This window comes from Canis lupus, chromosome 4 (assembly GCF_003254725.2).
Source record: "Canis lupus dingo isolate Sandy chromosome 4, ASM325472v2, whole genome shotgun sequence".
Classification (NCBI taxonomy): Eukaryota; Metazoa; Chordata; class Mammalia; order Carnivora; family Canidae; genus Canis; species Canis lupus.
The window spans coordinates 36148285-36164808 of NC_064246.1; the positions used below are offsets into that span (position 1 = coordinate 36148285).

Consider the following 16524-nt stretch of genomic DNA (forward strand, 5'->3'; position numbering starts at 1 on the left):
ACATGAAATTTCAGCTGAAAAGGTTACTAGAAGAGGTAGAAATTTGTAAGACATTGAAAATAGAGATGCCAGGGAAATATCAGAAAGGGAGACAGAACATAAGAGACTCCTAACTCTGGGAAACGAACAAGGGGTGGTAGAAAGGGAGGTGGGTGGGGGGGTGGGGGTGACTGGGTGACGGGCACTGAGGGGGGCACTTGATGGGATGAGCCCTGGGTGTTATTCTATATGTTGGCAAATTGAACACCAATAAAAAATAAATTAAAAAAAAGAAAAGAAAATAGATGGGGATCCCTGGGTAGCTCAGCGGTTTGGTTCCTGCCTTTGGCCCAGGGCGCGATCCTGGAGTCACGGGATCGAGTCCCGCGTCGGGCTCCCAGCATGGAGCCTGCTTCTCCCTCCTCCTGTGTCTCTGCTTCTCTCTCTCTCTATGTCTATCATAAATAAATAAATATTAAAAAAAAAAGAAAATAGAGATGCCAGATGAATGTAAAGATGATAAATGTAAAGTAGGCGCTTGGAATGAGAGCAATACCCATGGCCATAAATCTAACAGTATGGTTAATGTCACAATTTCAAAGGTTTTATGTATTTATCTCAGATGAGTGCATAGCCTAACATATCCTTATCCAGTTTTTTTCTTCTCAGATTCCTCTTGGTTATAATAATACTTCATATTTTTGTAGTACACTTCACTATACTGTATACATTATATAGTGTCTTATATGTCTAAAGTTACTGGTTAAAACCATTACAACACTGTGCAAACTTAATTACCTGATACTTGCCCTTCCAAATTCTGCTTAGGACCACATGCTAGAGTTGGAATGGGACAATCACACACACCTGCTCCCAGTGCCCTCTGCTCACCTTTCTCTCCGCAGGGTGTTTTTGAGTCCAACTAAGCTCCCATACCCCTCAGGAAGCCTTCCTTCACCTCTCCAGGTCACAATGATGTTCCAGAGCTCTCTTAGCTTGAAGCACACATTTTGAGAGTAAAATCATTAGAATTACATAGTTTAATGGTGACTTGCCTCCCCTATCCACAGTACCAATTATTTATTATAAAATGACGTTGTAAATTCCTGAGAGAAAACAGTAAAGTAGAATTGCGAAAACTCAATTAACTTTTATTGAGCCCTTATGACAAATCAGTAAGTACTGATTTAAATGTTTAAATTTCTTACTTAATGCTATCGAGTAGAGAAAGGTATTTATCATCCTTATTTATGTGGTGGGGGTGGTGGGAAGTGAGAGGAAGAAAATCCAAAAAATTCAAGAGTAGTATGCCCAAGTAGAGAGTCTGTTCCCGATGGACTGGCAGCTCAAGATTGTCTTCTGACAGCACTCTTAGAAGCTGGGCTACAAGTCCTTTTTTTTTTTTTTTTTTAAGATTTTATTTATCTATTCATGAGAGACACAGAGAGAGGCAGAGACATAGGCAGAGAGAGAAGCAGGATCCCCGCAGGGAGCCTGATGTGAGACTTGATCACAGGACCCCGGGATCACAACCTGAGTCAAAGGCAGACACTCAACCACTGAGCCACCCAGGTACCCCAAAAAGTCTTTTTTTATTTTTTTTAAAGATTTTATTTATTTATTCATGAGAGACACACAGAGAGAGGCAGAGACACAGACAGAGGGAGAAGCAGGTTCCATGAAGGAGGCCCGATGTAGGACTCAATCCCAGAGTCCCAGGATCATGCCCTGAGCCAAGGGCAGATGCTCAACCACTGAGCCACCCAGGTGTCCTTTCCTGAAGGGAGAACTGTGGGGTACATTTCCATGTTCATCACAAGTCACTCCTTGAGCCACTGGATCCAGTCCATATATATTGAGGGAGCCTCTTCTCCACGATTCTGGTGGGCCTCTCCTTCTGGGGGAATCTTAGAAAGGAAAGTTTAGTGGGAAAAATTACAATCCTGTAGGTCCTAGGGTCCCAAATGCTAATCATTGTCTCCCTTCTCCACTAGCAAGTCTAGATCTCCTCACCCTCAAGAGCTGGTCTAGGCTGTTTACTTGGTGACACAATCCAGATTCTCATCTGTGATTGCTGCACTTGTTCATTTACTGTTACAACTGAAGGGAGAACAAAGAAGTGCTCAAATAAGTCATCTGTGTGCTAAACATACTGTCTTTGCCTCTATTATGTAATTAGAGCACTGCTCTTCTTGATGATTAGTGTCAATTACCTCAGCCAAGATAGTGACTCTTCTTGCCTGCTGATATCTGTATCCTTGGTGGAGGTGGTCTTCCACTGCAGAAGAGGAATTCTAACCCTGCAGAGGCAAGAGCTTTGGGGACAAGATGCACAAATTTCCCAAATGGATCATTTCCCAATAGGAAGTTGAGGCAAGTGTGGTCACTCCTGCTTCCACCCTTTGGTTTTTTTGACCCATGTAGACTTCTTATCACAGATGCAGCTCCGTATGAAATCTTTGATTCAACATATATGCCATGCCCTGGAGGGTGGCTCACCATTCTCATAAAGTATCACCTTCAAGATGGCACTTCAGCTGTGCTTCTAGAAGGCTGTTCTACTTCAGCTGTGCTTCTAGGAGGCTGTTCTACTTTTTCCAAGCAGCTTCTTGCTGGTGCAGTATGTGATATGACCAGTGGGTCCTGTGGTCATGAGCCCATTCCTACACTTCAGGTAATGTGGGTTACCAGATTTGTTTCAGTGCTCTATGGGATCTCATGTCAATAGAGTAACACTCTGTAAGCCTTTGGATTAGTAACATTGACTGAAGACCTGAAGGTAGGAAAGGCAAACCTATACCAGGACTGTGTGTCCAGTGTGAGCATGAATTGCTGGCCCTTTTGGAGAAAAAGTGATCCAATGTACTCAACTTGCCATCAAATGGTCAGTCTCCTCAAAGAACGGGTGCCATTGGGGCACCTGGGTGGCTCAGTGGTTGAGTGTCTGCCTTTGGCTCAGGTCCTGATCCTGGGGTCCCAGAATCAAGTCCTGCATCAGGCTCCCCACAGGTAGCCTATTCTCCCTCTGCCTATGTCTCTGCCTCTCTGTGTGTCTCTCATGAATAAATAAATAAAATTAAAAAAAAAAAAAAAAGAATGAGTGCCATAGTGGGGGCCTACCATTAGTCTCTGTTAATGGCAGGCTGTATATTTGGAAGCAGTAGCAGCGACATTAGCTTTGTTAAGTTAGTGCCCATGTTGTTAGGTCCATGGATAGCCTCCATTTCTGTCACCAAAGCTACTTTATTCTATGCCCATTTTGCTGGCACTGGGTTGGCTGATGACAGGATCTATCTGACATCTGGCTGAGTCATTTTGTCTACTTGGTTGCTTAGTGTCTCTTCTGTGGTAGATGCCCTTTGGTGGACTTTAATATATAATAGAAAGGTCTACATGTTTTTCATCCACTGCCATATGTCCATTCACATGTCCCTACCCATTCTTGTCTCCCTATTCTTCCATTCTTCTTCCTTTCATGTTCCTGTCTAACTGGCTAGGCCATTTGCCATTACTATGACTCTGTATATATTCTAACTTTGGGCCATTTCTCTCTGCACAAAGTGGATGACAGCTTGAAGATCTACCCTTTGGGAGTATTTTCACTTGCTACAGTTATTTTTTTCCTCAGGAAAGCATATGCAGAGAAAAAATTTGGTGTGTAGAATATTTACTAAGGAAACTACTCAAAAGGAATGTGGGAAAAAGACAAAGGAGACAAGATTGGACAGACAGAAAAGTACAGCTTGGTATAGACCTGATGGCAAACTTAGATGATCTGAAAGGAAGCTCTAGAGCTAAGCTGATCTTTCAGAGTTGCCCTATGTTGGCCTGCCATGGCGGGGCATTTATATCTCCACCTAAACCAGTCACTGGATATAAACAGCTCTAAGAAGGCTGTGACTCAGGTCAAGGAGTTTCTTTGGGGCTGAATCAATCCCTAAACATTTTGACAGATGAAAGCTGACATTGACAGCACTCCTGGCAGCTGAAGATACAAGCACTTTCTTAAAGAAGAATCAAGTGGCACATCTTTGTGTCCACACAGAAATGAGATAGCCTGAGTTCAACCCCTGACAAAACTGATTACTTCCTGGGTAATCTTGGACAAGTTACTTAACGTCTTTGAGTTTCAATTTCCCCATCTGTGAATGAGGGTTATCATATTACTTATTTCATAGGGATATTGAAAAAATTCCAGGATGTAACTCATGTAGAACATATTATATGGATCACCAGGAAGAGCCAGGTGAAATTTAACCATTATTATTATTTTTTTGTTTTTGTTTTGTTGTTGTTGTTGTTTTCCATTATTATATTTTTATATAAAACTGGATCAGCAGTAATCTCTTGAACATCAACTATAGCGATATTCTTCTGGATATATCTCCCAGGCAAGGGAAACAAAAGAAAAAATGAACAATTGGGACTACATCAAAATAAAAAGCTTTTGTACAGTGAAAGAAACCATCAAGAAAATGAAAAGGCAATCTACTAAATGAGAGGAGATATTTGCAAATGATATATCCAATAGGGGTTCAATATCCAAGATATATAAAGAACTCTACCATGGCTAGAATAAAAAAGACAAGAAGTAAGTGTTGGTGAGGATGTGAGATGTGGAAGAAAGGAACCCTCATGCACTATTGGTGGGTTGTAAATTGGTGGAGTCACTATAGAAAACAGTATAGAGGTTCCTCCAAAAACTAAAAATAGAAGTATCATATGATCTAGTAATTCCACCTCTGGGTATTAACCTAAGGAAAATGAAAATTGTAATTCAAAAAGATAAATGCATTTCTATGTTTATTACAGCATTACTTGCAATAGCCAAGACATGAAAGCAAACCAAATGTTTGTTGGTAGATGAATGGATAAAGATTATGTGTATATATATATATATCACTCAGCCATAAAAAATAATGAGATCTTGACATTTGCCAACAACATGGATGAACCTAGAGGGTATTATGCTAAGTGAAATAAGTCAGACAAAGAAAGATAAATACCATGTGATTTTAGTTATATGTGGAATTTAAAAAACAAAACCAATGAACAAACAGAAACAGACTCATAAATTCAGAAAACAAACTGGTGGTTACCAGAGGGGAGGGGAGGGGGATGGGTGAAATAGGTGAAGGAAATTAAGACATACACAATCCCAGCTACAAAATAAATAAATCACAGGGGATCCCTGGGTGGCGCAGCGGTTTGGCGCCTGCCTTTGGCCCAGGGCGCGATCCTGGAGACCCGGGATCGAATCCCACGTCGGGCTCCCGGTGCATGGAGCCTGCTTCTCCCTCTGCCTCTCTCTCTCTCTCTCTCTGTGTGACTATCATAAATAAATAAATAAAAAATAAAAAATAAAAAAAAAAAAAACAAAATAAATAAATCACAGAGATTAAAAGGACAGCATAGAAAATATGGTCAATAATATTGTAACAAAGTATAGTGACAGATAATGACTATACTTACCATGTGAGCACTGAATAATGTATACAATTGTTGAATCACTATGTTGTACACCTGAACTAATATAACATTGTATATCAACTATACTTCAATAATTTTTAAAAAGTAAAAAAATCTAATCTATATATGCTATGCACTATAATATTTCTAAGGCCGTTATTATTGGATAGGTAATATCATCCAACCTTTTTTTATAATATTTTTCTTTCTGGGTTCAGATATAGGAAGTTAGTTCTACTAACTTGAATTAAATTTCTGGAGAACGGGCCTGGTACTTTCTTTGCACACACAGCACCCAATGAGAGGCTTGTATTTCTTCCTGTGGCTGGAGGGTATGGCAAACACAACAGGGAATTAGTGGGCAGGCTGAGCATGTGCACAATTATGAAGCATCAGCATTCGCTCATTACCTCGGACAATGGCTGGCTCTCCAGCTGCCTCCACCCTAGCTATGGTGGGTTTGGCAGGCTGTGAAGAGGAGCCTTCCATCTAGCAGATACTCAGTATTGGCTGGATTCAAATAATCCCTAGCTAAATATCATCTCTTATAAGGAGCCTAGGTATCCTGGATTCAAGCTGAGAAACCATACTCTGTGAAGGATCAAACTGGCTCCCAGTGAAGGAAATGATGAGACCAAGAATACCAGAGAGAGGAGTCCCAACCCCCGTCTTAGACTTTAGGCAGTGGTTTTCAAACTGTAACTAAGGGTTACAAAATTATTTTAGTGAAACAGTGACAAGCTTTTTTTTTTTTTCTTAATGAAATAGAGAAATATATTACATAAATATATATTGCTTCAGAAAACTTCTTGTGAATGTATGTTTTTTCTAGGGTATGAGTATGTAGCTAGTTGTGTATCTGGCTGAAATATACTGCCTCAGGTGGGAGATTTAAAGCAAGAATTATCACCCTGATGCTCAGCCCAAAAGCCCTACTTCACTTTCCTTTCTTTTTATCAGAAATAGCTTGACGCATTTCTCTTATACCTTTCCATTTCATTCATATTGTATTCATTAGACTTGGGGTAATTAAAAAGAATGCATTTTATTTGTTACTTCTATGCCCCTTCTCCCTTCCAGTTGGTTCCCTGGGTGGGCTAAGAAGGTTGGACTAACCACTCCATTTCTCTCTCCTATCAGGCAAAATAATCAAGAGTGAGCTGGCCTGTAGCATTCTGGGAGGAGATTAGAATAGGCTTCTTATCTGAGACAGGTGGAGCCAATGAAGAAATTACTAGATGAGCACCTGGGTCACTCAGTTAAGTGTCTGCCTTCAGCTCAGGTCATGATCCCAGGGTCCTAGGATCAAGCTCCACACTGAGATCCCTGCTCAGAGGGGGGATCCCTCTGAGGATCCCTGCTTCTCCCTCTCCCCCAACCTCCTTGTACTTTCTCTCTCTCAAATAAATAAAATTGAAAGAGAGCAAGAGAGAGAGAGAGAGAGAGAGAGAGAGAGAGAGAGAAAGGAAGAAAAGAAAAAAGAAAAGAAAAGAAAAGAAAAAAAAGAAAAGAAAAGAAAAGAAAAAGGAAAAAAAAAAAAAAAAAAAGAAAAAGGAAATTACTAGAAATCTCATTTGGCTCCTCAAATCCAAGGATGTAGGTAGAAACCCAAAGCCAATTGTGCAGAGAAAAACAGTATCAGAAACAAGGGTGAAGAAGAAAGGGTTGATCTTGCAGCACTGAAATGAGAGGACAGGAGGCAAAAGGGAAGATCCCCCAAATGAGGAACATCCACAGCAATGTTTCATGATTTGCAAATGAGAAAAGCTAAAGCATACAATTTCCCTACCTACCAATTTACATATTTTAAATGTGCCAAAAGAAGATGATAGGGGTATGGATTACGTGGGTATAGCCATTTCTAAATTATATAGCTAAAAATTGTGCATTTCAGTGTACATATATTTTAATTTTTAAAATTGATAATAATTAAGAATGGGAAATGTATAAAGGTTGGATAGATTGAGAATGGCAGATTGTTGAAGCTAGGTGAAAGAGATTCATTATACTCCATTTACTTTGTATTTGAAAATTTTTACAATGTCCCAAAATGCCTTTAACATTCTTCCTTGTTATTAATCCATCCAAGGGCTAATATGCCTTTTCTTCATAAACTCAAATGAACATGGAAGCAATGAATTCACTATGCTGTTTCCACATTCCTGGCTGCTCCCAACAGCCAAGTGTCAAAGTTGCATTAGACCAAATGGTCCAGGAGCAGCCTATCTACCACAATCACACTGGATAATCAGAAGGGATCTAAGAGATAGAGAAGGTGGCTTCATGTCTGAAACATGTACTAAATCCAGCATTTCTCCACTGACCCCATAGATCTCTCTGAAGTGAGACCTTCCCAGGAACCTGTGAAGGTAGAATAGACTTATGCTTGTTATTTTATTGTGTTGATAATTAAGGAAGCAACAAGACCTGGAAAGTGCCTGATGTTGTAAATTATGAATAGAGAAGGTGGGGTGGCAACAGCTGGCAATTCAACATGTGTGGTTTGCTTTAACAGGAAGCCACAAAGAAATCTCTGAGGCCCAACACAGCATGAAACTATAGAATTTCTTGCTCAGAGCTAAGAAATGAAAGGCCTGCTGGTAAGGAAATAGTCCCTTTATCCACCTCCTCATTAACAGGTCTAGAGGGAAAGTGTGCTGCCAGAGGCTGGTCTTGATGTCTAATGATATGAAGCAGAACTGGAGCATTCATGTGAAATGGTATAATAGAAAGGTGTTCTAGTCTTGGATCTTCAAGGAGCTATGCGGTATTGGGCAATTCACCCAGCTAAGCTATACTTTCATTTCCTCATCTATAACTTGATCTAGCTGATATTTCTAAAATTCCATTATTAATTTGCCATAAAGTTTCATTCACCCATTATTGGCAAGGTAAAATTGTCCTCGGCCCACCTCTTACCTAATTCTTGACAAAGGCCAGTCTCATAAGCCAAGAGAATATTGACTACTTCTATGTGGTGATTTAATGAGATGAAATCCCAAGTTTGCAAACTCCTCATTAGATATAGCATTTCCTGAAATTATAGTAGAGGAGATTTTTTTTCTTCATTTTGGAGGTTCTTCTTTAACATACCCTATTAAAATGGAAATGCCCCCAAAAGACTCAGCCCTTAGCATTGATTTAAAATTTTGTAGAAATAGTTCCATTAGATAGGTCTTGTGGGTAGGAGGAGAAGGGACTGAAGTGTGAAGGCACTAATGTGAATTCAGTGTACTTCTTGGGTTCCACTACTCTGAGTGATAGACTAGTTGCCACACAGGAGAGGAAGTATGAAAGGATTAAGGTTAGGGAATAGTTTGTGGAGACTTGAATCACTTGAATTTGTTACAGTCCACACAAATTTTAGCACATTACTCTGAAGTTCTTTACATCAGGCTTAGGTATTGAATGGTTGTGGCCCCCTCAAATATACATGTTGAAACCGTAAGCCCCACTCTGATGGAATTTGGAGATGGGGCCTTTGGAAGGTAATTAGGGCTAGATGAGCCTAGGAGGATTCCCATGATGGGATTAGTGCCTTATTGGAGGAGACCCAAAAGAGATTGCTCCCTCCCTTGCCACACACTCTCTCCAAAGAAAGGTCACATGAACACACAGCAAGAAGGAATCCATCTGTAAGCCAGGAAGAGAGCTCTCACCAGAACCAGATGCTGCCAGCCATTACTCTGGGACTTTCCAACCTCCACAACTGTGAGAAAATAACCTTTGGTTATTTAAGCCACCCAGTCTTGTGGCATGGCAGCCTGAGCTGACTAATACAATCTCCTTTTAATCATGTGGCCCCCTTCCCTTCCAGTGTTAGCCATGAGTCAATTTGCCAAATCAGGCATGAAAGAAATTTCCCCAAAACATCTGGCAAGGGAATATTCTTAAACATTATTCTTCTCCCAGAGATTACTAGGCAGGTTCTGTTTTTAGATACATTCAGTGCACTTCTCAGGCTCTGAGTTTTCTGTCTGCTTTTGGATGAATCAATCAAACAAGGTGGTTGCATTTCCTAAAGGAACATCTCTCTCTTAACCTGGTTCACATATGAAATGGGTTTACTAACATGATATGTGTTGGAAAAGTTGGAAAAAACTTTAATGATTTTTTAAAAATTTAACAGTTTCAAACATGCTCCAAAAGTAGAGTAGTACAAAGAGCATCCGCATATTCACCACTCAAAGTCAGTGATTGCTTGTGAATATTTTAAAATAAAATACCAGTGAGAGACAAAGTATTATATCTGCAAAGTACTAAGTGTGCCATGGGGGAAAGAACTTCATTATTTTGTGGGATATAAATGCATTATCAAGCTACAGAAAAACATATCTAATCCTTTTCTTCATCTACATGCAAGGATACATTTGACCTAGGCTTTAGAAATTGAATTCTTTAACAAAACAAACAAGCAAAGTTAAAAAGAGAGAGAGACATAGACAAACCAAGAAACAGACTGTTAACTATAGAGGAGGAACAATGGTCACCAGCAGAGAGGGGTGCGGTATGGGGGGAAATAGGTGATGGGGATTAAGGAGGGCACTTGTGGTGATGAGCACTGGGTGATGTATGAAAGTGTTGAACCACTACATTGTACACCTGAAACTAATATAGTACTGTATGTTAACTATACTGAGAGTAAAGTTAAAACTTAATATGAAAATTAAAACTATATTCTTTAATAAAATGGAAACATTGAATATTCAGGGATAAACCTTTCTTCTCCCAGTGGGTTTTTGATGTTCTCTTCTGATGACCCCAGAAAGGGGTTCCCAAGAGAGGGTTGCATGGACCGACAGACTCCCCTTCTTCACATTCAAGTTCTTCTTAGCAGTCTCCTGAGGGAGAAAACTGGGGGCATCATTCCCCCCACCCTGCTGCATCCTCCCATAGATTCCCATCTGATCCTTTTCACAAACACAGTTAAATCTTCAAAGTGTCATCATTTCCACACTTGATTTTTAGCACCTACTCTTGACTGGCATCCTAACAGCATGGTTTCATTAAAATTCTGCAAGGACATATGCCAGCTGACATATTTATGTCACTCCTATCTTTAAATCCATATAGTGCTTCCAGTTCCTAGGAAAATAAATTTCCCCTGCTACCAGACCATGGACTAGACTCCCATGGATCACATCAAGTCACTGCTTTCTTCTTAAGCCTACCTCTCCATGTTCCCAGTAAGTGGTCTTCAGGGTTGTGACATGGTACTTTCCCTTCTCTACCAACCTTGTATTTAGAAAGTTCTTCCCTGTGAGCTATTCTAAACCTCTTCTGTTTTTACTATATATCGCTTTAAAATTACATTTACTAAAAAATAAAAAATAAATAAATAAATAAATAAATAAAATAAAAATAAATAAATAAATAAATAAAATTACATTTACTTGAGAGGGGTGAGGAGAAGGATGGAACCTAGCAAGACTGCCTAAAAGAGGCACTTTTTTTTCTTTTAATTCCAGTGTAATCAATATACAGTGTTATGTTAGTTTCAGGTGTACAATATAGTGGTTCAACAGTTCCATATATTACTCAGTGCTCATTGAGATAAGTGTACTATTCATCCCCTTCACCTATTTCACCCATCCCCCTTCCCCTCTGGTAACCAACTGTTTGTTCTCTAGAGTTGAATCTGACAAAGAAGATATGTACCTATACACAATGGAATATTACTCAGCCATAAAAAAGAATGAAATCTTGCCATTTGCCACAACATAGATGGAGCTGGAAAGTATAATGCTAAGCGAAATAAGCCAATTGGAGAAAGACCACTATCATATGATTTTATTCATGTGAAGAATTTAAGAAACAAAATAGTGAACAAAGGATAAAAAAAAGAAAAAAAGAAAAGAAAAGAAAAGAAAAAGCGACAAACCAGAAAGAGGTACTTCTCTTTCCTCATTCACAGCATGAGAGCAAGTGCTCCAGAAGTTACACAATACCTTTGCTGAACTATTGTGTTCACATTTGGGGGCTGAACTTTTTTGGGTTTGAGAGATGGTTTCAGGATGTTCCAGATGTTTTTAAGGCACACATCTTGTAAAAATACTCATTTAAATGTTAAAACTCTATGGCTTAAGAGAGCATGTCAATTTATATTTTTCCTGTATGTACTGAATGTATTAGTGTTTGATGCTTCAGGTAATGATCAGGTTGTTCTATGATGACATGACATGGATAGGAAGAAGTAGAAGAGTACAAACTATTTGATAGCATCTTCCAGAGAGTCTATTTTTATGATTTTCAAATACAAACACTGCCTCACATGACCCCAATGCTTCCATTATTTCAACTTTTACTATGATTACTGCCATTATTACAGTGCTTCACAGTTGCTTAGTAAAATCTGTAACAGTCGAAGCACCAAGAGACCAAGATAGCTTTCTAGTACCACCTTGTGGCTAACCCACTAATACTCATTTTAAACTGTACTACATACCATCTTAGATTGGTAGATACATACATAAAGTACTAGCAAAATATACAATTTTTGATGCCTATATAATTATGTATGTAACAAATGAGAGAGCAGGAAGAAATTTTACGATTACTTAAACCTTAGGTGATAGGAACCAATTTATTCCACATACGCACAGGACTTAATTTCTCTCTAATTAACATAATCTCAGTTAATTCAGGGGCCCCCTAATCCATCCATTGGCTTGCTTCTCAGTTCTGGAGGATTTAAAGGGTGTCAAGTTATCGGGAAGTGTGGGAAGGGGTTTCTGATCCTTGGTTGTCAACTAACATAAGTCACTTCTGTGTCCTTCATTACTGTGTCCTTCACTGCCAGCCGCAAGACACCTTCAGGTCTGGTGTATAAATGCTGATTCTGGACCCCTCCTGCTGCTCTACACCACATTGAACCCCACCTGCCTACGCACACCACACCACCATTCTTTCATGGACTCTCTGGGGCTTCACCTGGGGAAGCAACACATGTCATTCTGTTCTAGGATCTCCCAAATCATCCAGAGTTTGTGTTTTTTTTTCTTCTAGAAGGGCTCAGGCTCCTTTTTAGTGACTCATGGGCATGTTAGTACCTGACTCCTTCCTCTCCCATGTGTCCCTTTATCTCCCAACCTACAGCCCCTGAAAACCATTCTTCTACTCTGTTTCAGTAAGTTTGACTTTTTAATTTTTTTTAAACATTCTACATATAAGTAATACTAGGCAGTATTTGTCTTTCTCTGTCTGGCTTATTTCACTTAGTATAACACCCTCTACTTTCATCCATGTCATAGCAAATGATAGGATTTCCTTCTTTCTTAAGGTTGAATAATATCCCATTGTATATAAAGAGAGAATACATATATCACATTTTCTTGATCTGTTCATTCATTGACAGACACTTAAATTGTTTTCATACCTTGGCTATTGTGAATAATGCTGCAATGAACATGAGAGTAAAGATATTTCTCCCAGGTAATGGTTCCATTTCCTTTGGATATATACCCAGAAGTGGGAAAGCTGGATGATCATATGGTAGTTCTAGTTTTAATTTCTTGAGGAACTTCTGTACTATTTTTTCCATTAAGAAACTATACGACTGAGCTAACAGACCACACCACAGAAAAGAAGCAGGCCTCTCCACAGTGGATCAATTTGTTCATATTTGGGAAAGACCCTGAGAACTAGATAGGATACTGAGAACTAGGTAAGACAGGTCTTGATGGCCTACAGCTCCCCAAGCCTTCAGAATCAATGCCTAGCCTTCCATTTCTCAAAGGAGGGCCTGTCTCCTCACAGGCAAGAAGGATTGATCTGGGCCATGTTCTTTGCAAACTACAGAACATTGTGTATTGGCAATGCTGGGATCTGAGACTTACCAGCCCAAATTGATGCCATTTCCCTTACATCCTCCCCTCTGGCCTGGCCTATGGGGATCTAGAACTAGGATACCCCCAGATTTCCTCTCCTAGAAGCAGGTACATGTGCTCAGTGGAAGCTGATTCCTCTAGAAACTTCTGATCCATCAGTATAGCCCCTCAGGGCAGCTTCACCATCACCTACCTCCTAGTCTCCCCAAAAGTGCCAAATCGGCCTTCACATCGAGTCCATCCAATTTGCCCTCCTCTATATTGGCAAGTTAGTGAGTGTGGCAGGCAAGAGGTCCACCATCTCAGGCCTCAACATCTCAGTCCCTGGGGTGAGAAGGGTACAGCAGTGCCTACTGAGGAGGGCTGGGGCTTTACAGGAAGTAAGTACACAGGATGAGGATGAGAGGGAACCTTGAGAGGGAAACTTTGAGAGGAAATCCCTTATTTCCTGCCATCCCTAGGGTAAAGACCAAGCTTCCATAGCGCGAGATTCAGAGCTCTTCTGCATCTCAATGCTCCCAGGCTCTCCATTGTCGCCTCCCACCAACACAGAACTTCTAGCCTGTCTCAAATACTGAGTTAGACCTCTGTTTCTAACATGTTGTCTCATCCCTTCTGTCTTTTGAACATGAAACTCCATGCAGGCAAGATCCTGATCTGGTGTTCAGCACCTGGATGGAGCAGGGCCAGTCCCCAAGTCATTGAGCGTAAGGAACTGAACTGCCAGTTCAGGTCCACACTGGGGCATGGAAGCTGGGTTTCTGGCAAGTGCATGGAGCCAGAGCCCCTCACCACCATCTTTGGCTTCCCTGTTCCCCAGACCATTCACTTGGACATGCAGTTGGGTGAATGCACCAATGATTATGTGGAATTTACGGCCAACAACAAGCTGACCTGGCAGCATCTGTGCATGCAGTAGCCAGTAGAGCAAGTGGAGTAGACAGAGCAGATCCAGAAGGAACAGGAGTACTGGAGGGTGAGGGGCTTGGCTGCCCCAGTTGGGACAAGGAATGTGTAACCTCACAGAGAGTGAGTCTTCCAGCTCTTGGAGGAGAAGGACGATTCAGTCCTAGCCAGGTACCTTTCTGGCAGACCAATAAGAGCACCAATCAGTGAGTGTCATTGTGGTCCATTCTACAGACCTTCATCCTTGTGGCCATTGGCATCTGGCAGATGCAGCACCTCAAGTGCTTCCTTAAGCCAAGAAGCTAATGTAGATAAGCCCCAGAGACCTAGCATCCACTCACTATCCTTCTTTTGACTGATGAGAAGTGGCTTGGCTTGGAAAGGCTCTTGGCTTTCCCTACCGCTCCCAACCCCACAGGGTTTCCTTGCTACTTGAAGGGGGACAGAGGACCTCTTTGAACTGGTTCCTCAGCCAGCACTGGGGAGAAGATGGGTTTCCAATTGGAGATACTTGGATGGAAGAAGCTGTGAGCTCCTTTGTGACTCCATGATGCTAAGGAAGAAAGGTATAAGGGTGCTCCCAACCCCTGTGTTAAACAGGATGGATAAACTGTCCCAAGACGGAGAAATAAGAGTGAAATTAAACTGCATGCTTTCTAACCTAAATATTTATTCCTCCTTCTCTGCAATTCATTCTGGTATTTTATGTGTCTAACCAGATATTAACATGAAGCCCTTCATACAGTGGTGGGAGACTGATCCCAAAATGATTGGGATGAAGGGATGTGTCCCCAGAAGCCTTGGCAGCATGTGGAGAGCCCTTTCCAGAAAAGTCCAATTTGGGCCCAGCTTTTGGATAACCTGAGTGTTTTTGATGATCCTATGCCTGTCTCTGGGTTCTGGACAGATTTGTGTCATTCCTGTTACCCTGACTTCTGGGTTTTTCCAGATCAGATGAGCATATTGGTTTTCCTACCATTTTTCAGTCAGTCTTGGTCCCTATAATGTCATTGGTTAAATTTTTTCAGGAGATGCTTGCTTCTATAGCATTCTAAATTACTGTTTCCATTATATTGAGCATACCCTGTACTCAACCTTCACATGCACATACAAGTGTATATGACCAGGCATCCATGCCCCATTGCTTCTGCCTTATCTTATCCAAATTTTAGCCTGTACAAAGCCTGTACTGGTTGCCCTTTTGGAATATAATCATCTCTCATTTGATTTGGACATTTTCTGTTATAAGGAAATTCACTGGTTGGCACCTTCAACAAAATCAAGTCCAAAATGTCAAGGCCAAGGATGTCATTAAAAGGAGATTCCATGGAACACCTGGGTGATTCAGTGGTTGAGCATCTGCCTTCGGCTCAGGGAGTGATCCTGGAGTCCCAGGATCGAGTCCTGCATCAAGCTCCCTATATGGAGCCTGCTTCTCCTCCCTTTGCCTGTGTCTCTCATGAATACATAAATAAAAAAAAAAAGGAGATTCCACATGAGGAGGGGAGTCATGACAGCCCCAGCTCCTGGCCCCTGAGAGACTCACATTCCCCTGGGATATTCATGAGGGATGACTGCAAGCCTTGGAATTGCTGCCCTTTTGTAGATATAGCTACAATTAGTCTCTGAAAGTATCCATAAGACTTACCTGAAGTCTCAGGAGGAGATGTGGAAACCATTGGAGAGTAACTTCTGATCAGAAAATGTGACCTAAAAAAAAAAAAAAAAGAAAAGAAAAGAAAAAGAAAATGTGACCTTAGGGTTCATTTCCCTCACTCAAAGCCAAGAGTGGGGTGTTCTGCTCTCCACTGCAAAGGAAATACAGTGACCCAGATAAGCATATCCTTGCCCACAGAGCCTGTAGTCCAACACCAAATGAGGCAGGAGATTGAACAAGTCATAAGGGTGATGCATGTTTCTGAGAATGGCACAGGCCCGGGGAAACATGACGGGAGTCCTAGCCTAGTCTAGATGGTCAGGAAGGTCTGATTTTTAGAACGAAGACTCATAATAGGAGTTAGCTGAAGGAAAACTCTTCTGGTCAGAGGATAGAGCACATAAGGAAACCCTAAAGTAAGATGATTTTTTAGCAGAAACTTTGCAGGTCAGAAGAAAGTGGCATGATGTATTCAAAGTGCTGAAAGGGAAAATCTCCAGCCAAGAATACTCTACCCAGCAAGGCTATCATTCAGAACAGAAGGAGAGATAAATGGTCTCCCAGACATACAAAAGTTAAAAGAATTCATGACCACTAAACCAGCCCTATAAGAAATGTAAGGGAGAATCTGTGAGTGAAAAACAAGAACCTTAAGTAAGACTAAGAAAAATAGGAAGCACAGAAGCA

At 40.8% G+C, this 16524-nt stretch overlaps 1 long non-coding RNA gene across 1 annotated transcript; it reads right to left on the minus strand.

Annotated features, from left to right (window-relative positions):
• Positions 1 to 291: 291 nt before the first annotated feature.
• On the minus strand, positions 292 to 15895 carry LOC112651964 (uncharacterized). The gene is made up of 3 exons (XR_003131185.3): positions 15829 to 15895; positions 871 to 974; positions 292 to 434 (listed from the first exon to the last, which is right to left on the minus strand). It is a non-coding gene; the product is annotated as an uncharacterized LOC112651964 (long non-coding RNA).
• Between the last annotated feature and the right edge of the window lie 629 nt (positions 15896 to 16524).